Genomic DNA, 6321 nt, shown 5'->3' with positions numbered 1-6321 from the left:
GGAAGGAAGGAAGGAAGGAAGGAAGGAAGGAAGGAAGGAAGGAAGGAAAGAAGGAAGGAAGGAAGGAAGGAAACAGGCCTGCAGGAAAACGAAGGGAGAGGTGAAGTTAGTATGTAAAATGTTTGTCAAAGGTCTTGCGCAGTTGCTGGATGAGGTCTGTGCCATTGTCCTGGGTTTCCTAGCAACCAAAGCAAGAAAGGGAACACAAGCAGTTATAATTTCGCAGTGTCCATAAGATAAAAACAGACCGGTTGCTCGGAAGAATTCTCCCATGGCTCCTCTCAAAGGGAACACTGTGCCGTATCGTATGTCCTCAGCAACAGTCCTACAGTAAATATAGATTCTAATTCTGAACAGTTGTCTCTCAGTATAGACTCAACGCAGGTGACTGGCAGAGTGCCGGGAGTCACTCAGTACACTCGAGGAGCCGAAGAGATTTCACACAAACAAGCAGTTCTCTGAAGATTTAGCTTGGTTCGGAGAGAAATTGTTCCAGTTTCCGGGGGCAGGCGTGGGAAATGGCAAGCACACCATCACTTGCAGTCTAAGCCCAGGGCAGACATCTCCAATGGTCACTGACCTTTCTCCCCAGGAGACTGGACATGACCTTGTAGACCTTCCCCATGCAGTACACCAATAGGGTTCTTTTCATGTACCTGCTTGGATCAATCCGCCAGCTCTGATCAAAGCATACTGATGAATATCCTTCAGTCAATGCTCTATGAATATTATTTCATATAGTCGTGTTTTAATGGAAATGAGGCAAGAAGGAGTCTGATGTTATACTGGCGAGCAAGCGAGAAGTAATATTCTGTGTTGATAAGGAAGGTCAGAACATTATTTTTGGATAGGCAAACAAATGGAAGTCAGTTTGACATTCTTACATGAAGAGGCTGAGCACTGGGACAAGAACCAAATTCAAACCCAAGGTTGCTACAGTGTGCAGACTGCCCCTGAGGTGTAACAAAAACATCTTGTATGTTAGGGTTTGTGTTCAAACTGATCGGAGGGAAGACGGAACCTTCTGGGCACTTCCCCTCTCTAGATGCCTTTTCAACCTCTGAGTTAACAGAATAGTTAACATCATTAACTGGCCAATAGATAGATAGATTTATAAAATATATTTATAAAATATATCTATATATAGATAGATAGATTTATAAATCTATCTATCTATCTATCTATCTATCTCTCTCTCTCTCTATATATATATATATTTTTTTTTTAAAGGAAAGACAATACAGTGCTTGAAACAGGAAAGGGCACTCCCGGTAGACTAGAAATTTGAAGGACACAAAGGAGACTGTGGTAGCTTTGGTGGTCCCCTGAACCACACTGCCCAGTATTTGTGTCCTTTTGTAGTCCCCTTACCACACTGACTCTGGACTTGGCGTGTGGCTGTCTGGCTGTGGCCAACGGGACATTAAAATGCATAATGTAAGTAGAGGCTTATAGGAGCTTGCACATTAGAGATTGTTCTCTCATGATGTTTTTTCCTGTAACTCAGCCACCAGGCCATAAGGAGGCCCAAGCAGCCAGGTGGAGAGGCCAAAAATGGGAAGAACTAAGGCCCCTAGCTGACGGCCTGAGCCGAGATCCCAGCCAGGAACCAGCACCAACATGGAAGGAGGTTAGTTTACCCCACTAGCCATCCCCACATCAACATCCCATTAAGAAAAAGAACTGCCTGGTCAACCCACTGAATTGTGAAAAAATGACACATTTTTGATGTTTTAAGCCACTCAGGTTTGAGGTGGTTTGTTACACAGCAGTAGATAACTACAAATGGAAGTTTAAACCTTCGACCAAAATTCTTCCCAAGGTAGACAAGGAGCAGGGTTTTTGTTTTGTTTGTTGTTAAGGTAGCAGCAATTTCCTTCATAATAAGTCAGAGGAGGTTCTAGGGAAGGCGATGTAGTCGGCTCAGTTTGATGTGTTTGCGGGAGTCCAGTAGAAGGTTTCCAGTAGACATTTGGCTCTCTAAAACATAAATTATGCTACGAAGGGTAATGAGGGCTGGCGATATAGATTTGGAGGTCACCGGCATTAGCTAAAATCGTGGGAATAGACGAGATCATGCAGAGAGTGGGTTGGGAGGGAAAAAGCCACAAGCCAAGAATGGAACCCTAAGAATATCAATGCTGAAAGGTGGGGACAGACAAGGACATGCCACGTGGGAAACTGGAAAGGAAAGAGTAGAAAGAGGCGATAAATTACAAAACTGCATCACAACACCCAGGCAAAGAGTATCAGAGAAAGAGTGGTCAGCCATCACGCCCAACGAGGTCGCATAAGATGACGGAAAGAGGTTCTTTGTATTGGGCAGTTGGGAGGTCACCAGCCAGTGGCCTTTGAGGTGCTCAGTGCCATGGAGGTGCTCAGTGTTCATAAGAGATAAGGGAGAGGAGCGAAGATACTGTGACAGGAAGGAAGGAGAAAAGGGGACACTTCAAGGCTGACACGGGGTTGAGGACATTTTTGCAGTTAGGGAAAATAATTAAGTACTTCTGGGTGCCAAGAGAAGGTGCCAGTAGAATTGGAGATGTTGCAGTCACCAGAAAGAAAAGAGAGCTAGTCCAGCTAGAGAGGAAGGGGATGAACTCAAGGGCAAAGGTGGAAAAATTAGCCTTGAAAAGAAGGGAAATTTCTGAGGAGGATGGGAAAGGAGAAAGCAGACCTACTTATAACTAGGGCGATCTAGTTTCTGTTGCTGGGAAATGAGCAGAGATGGGCAAAATTAAATGAAATGTGTTCACAGAATCAGCCCGGTCTATATTTACTTCCCCATAACCAGAGAGGCAGCATATTCTAGCGACGTGGGCTCTGAAACCCAACCGGCTGCTTTGAATTTCATTTCTGGCCATGACATGCTTTTTCGTGGAAGGTCATATTTATATCACAGCAACTGTGCTTGGTCTCCATGGCTTTATTTCAAAGATTTAGAACACGTGGGACAGATAATTCCAGCTCTTTAATGTCCTTGGGACACTAGTAAGATTTTTATGAACAAAAATCTTGTTCATAAGTTGATAATGTGGTATAAACTGGGCTAATTATAGTTATTGCATCAAAATTGTAGGTAAGATAGCTAATAATAGCACAACTGGACAGTTGAAATAGATTAAAAAAGAAAAATCACAACTGGGACAAAAATTTGAAAACCATTTGCTTCCACGGTAATTATAGAAATGCAAATTTGAAAAATGAGGCACCATCTATCAAATAATCCAAAGCAAAGTCAAGTCAATAAGTCTGTGCGCGGCGACTTTAGGAAGATAGTACCGAATGTGAGGGGACATTTAAAAGTTGGTGCAGTTCTTTGAATAACTGCTGATACTTATTGAGCATTTGCTGCACATCAAGCACTGTTCTAAAGCATATTCATTGACTCTTCATTTAACCCTCTGAGATAGATTGTGTCACTATTATAATCCCTGTTTTCTAAATAAAGAAACTGGGGCACAGCATGGTTAAGAAAATGGTCCAAGGTCATGAAGAAAGTTAAGTGGTCATGATGTGATTCAAAACCAACTAGAGTGACTACAAAGCCCTTAACTAGTACTCTTACCAGCAGTTTTCCAACTTCTTCAACCTAGGGGTGACCGTCTACCTGTTTGCTTTTTAATTCCTGCCTCTAGGAAAGGCTTCTCAGAAACTCTGGACTCTACAGAGAGAGGAACAGGATGTTGGTTTTTAGTGTTTAGGCCAACCACTTCTAAGAGTGTTCATGCTCGGTTGGAAACACATCGAATGTGGAGAGAAGGTTCCCTATGGGCTCAGAGATCTTAGAGATAAGACTGCTGTGTGTTAGTGTTATCATAGCAAAGTTTGGTGAAGGCTCCGACAGGTTTAAGATTTGTGAGAAGGGCAATCTTGGTTCCTTCGACTTTTCCCCCTCCCTTCTTCTCTGGAGCTCAGACTCGGGTCAGGGGCATAATTGCAGCCTTACAAGGAGAGAGTATTATTTCACATGCTTATCATTATTTCCCTGCTGGACAGGTGAGTTTTTCTGCCTTTAGCTTCTTGACCTTAGCTTCTATTTATACCTACGACACTCATCCTTTCAAATAGAGGGTAATCCAGTAGCAAGTACATTTGCATGCACTCCCGAAATATAACCATCCCAAGGACATAATGATTGCCTTTTATATTTTTTAAATGTCTTCTTTTTCTTTGGCATTAAATTAATTTCCAGAATGGATCTCTTCCTCCTCCTTTCTCCTGACTGCCTTTTCTAGAGTTTTACTAAATGTTTTTTTGCCAATAGGTCTGTTTCTTATAAGTCCTCACGTTTGTTCTAATTATAAACTAGCACACATGGTGACATATACTACTTTCCTAGGCTGAATTCCAGAAAGCAATGACAAGCAAAGAAAGGAGAGCTCCATAAGTAAACGGAATTTAATCTAAGGTAGTGCAAATTGCCTTTGCTGCTACATGTTTTTTTAATCCAAAAAGAAGTTTTATTTCTAGCTGAACAGGTCCTAATGGGTTCCCCCCTCCTTATTCACTTATTTCACGCCAGTAATATGTTCTAGTCATCTTTGTAGTCACACTCCTGGTGCCATCCACATGGGAGTAAGCTGTAAGTGTGGAACTAAATTAAATTGCATTTAGTCAAATGAGAGGTGATAGCATTTCAGAAGAAGTGAAAGAAATAAACTGCGTCTTATGGTGTAAACGTGCTCAAGTCCTTGCTATAGCTTACCAGTTAGCTAATTCAAGAAGTGTATGTAGTCAAATCTCATAGTATTTTTACTTGGAAAAAAAAAACACACCTCTTTCTTACCCTATCATAAGAAAAGTAATACAAAGTGGGAAGACTCACTCAGAATCCTATCACCCTGCAATATACCAGGTTAGTAACAGTGGTTATAAACTTTCAGCCATATATATATACACATATATATACATACACATATATATACACACATACATATGTATATATGTACATACACACACACATATATATACACATATATACACACACACACATATAATATAATATATATGAAACACGTTTAAAACAAAACGATGTACTGTGAGCCCATTGGACGAAATGGCATCCTATACATCTTGTTCTGTAACCTGCTCTTTCATTCAGTTTTGATTCTTTCTCATATCAATAAACGTTCATCAAAAGAGCTTTATTATTCCACACAATGAGTGATTGGCTGATAGTTTCCTTTGAGTGCTCTTGGTCAGGTTTTGGTATCAGAGTTAAGCTTACTTTGCGATATGAACTCAGAAGCTCATCATCTAAGCTCTCAAAAGTTTATTTAGCATCTATTCTCTGAGCAGGTGAAGGTATCCATTCTCAAACTGCTTGGCATGGAAGGATTTCCACAATGTATTAAGTGAAAAAAAGAAAGTTTCTGAGAAATATGTGTAGTGTGATACCATTTTTATTTTTTTTAAATTCTGTTTAGGGATATATTTGATATGGATCAATACTAGATGGATATGTTCTTCGATATACAGGGAAAAGTTTAAAAGTATACATATTAAACATTAATTTTCTGTATTGTTTTTCTGTTCTCTGTTTTTCAATGTTGTAATATGACTTCTTTCTGCTAGCTTTGGGTTCAATTTGTTCTTTTTTTCCAGTTCCTTAAGTTGTAAGGGTTGTTGATTTGAGCTCTTCCGTGTTTGTTTTTTTTTTAACGTGAGCATCTGTAGCTGTAAACTTCCCCCTTAGCAGTGCTTTCACTGCATCCCATAAGGTTTCGTTTGTTGTGTTTTTGTTTTCATTTGTCTCTAAGTATTTTCTAATTTCCCTTGTGATTTCTTCTTTGATCCATTGGTTGTGTAAAAGTGTGTTGTTCAATTTCCAAAAATGTGTGAATTTCCCAGTTTTCCTTTAGTTATTGATTTCTACCTTCATCCCATTGTGATCAGAGAACATACTTCACATAACATGTATATTTTAAAATCTGTTGAAACGTCAGTATGGTCTATCCTGGAAAATGTCCCACGGGCACTTGAGAGGAATGTGTATGGAGCATGTGCTGTGTATGTCTGTTAGATCTAGTTGATTATACCGGATTGAGTGGCCTGTTCTGTTTTTGCTTTGATACATGTGAGGTTTCTTTGACATTTAAAATACGGTTAGCTTTTGGTAATGAATTATAACACATTTAAAAAAAAAAAAGAGGAAAAAAAGAATCCATGGGGACAGAAGAGAGGAAGAGGAACAGGACGAGAGAAGGCTTACAGAAAGTCAGCTGGTAGATGCCGAGAGGAACAGCGGCATCTGGAGTGGGGTGACTTGGACGTTCCTGGGGGAGGGGACAGTGAGGACTCACGTCTCCCCTCCCGCGG

The 6321-nt window shown here is 40.4% G+C and overlaps 1 protein-coding gene across 1 annotated transcript in view; it reads left to right on the top strand.

Annotated features, from left to right (window-relative positions):
- BTBD1 (BTB domain containing 1) overlaps window positions 1-6321 on the top strand; it is a 52335-nt gene that overhangs the window by 20860 nt on the left and 25154 nt on the right. The window contains exon 9 of the mRNA XM_025050050.1: window positions 1508-1630. The gene's annotated coding sequence lies outside the window, so the exon portion shown is untranslated. The remainder of the gene's footprint in view (window positions 1-1507; window positions 1631-6321) is intronic.

The sequence above is a fragment of the Pteropus alecto genome, unplaced genomic scaffold, assembly GCF_000325575.1.
Source record: "Pteropus alecto unplaced genomic scaffold, ASM32557v1 scaffold60, whole genome shotgun sequence".
Lineage (NCBI taxonomy): Eukaryota > Metazoa > Chordata > Mammalia > Chiroptera > Pteropodidae > Pteropus > Pteropus alecto.
Note: the sequence above shows the minus strand (reverse complement) of the source record. Positions and strands in the feature narration are given on the sequence as shown.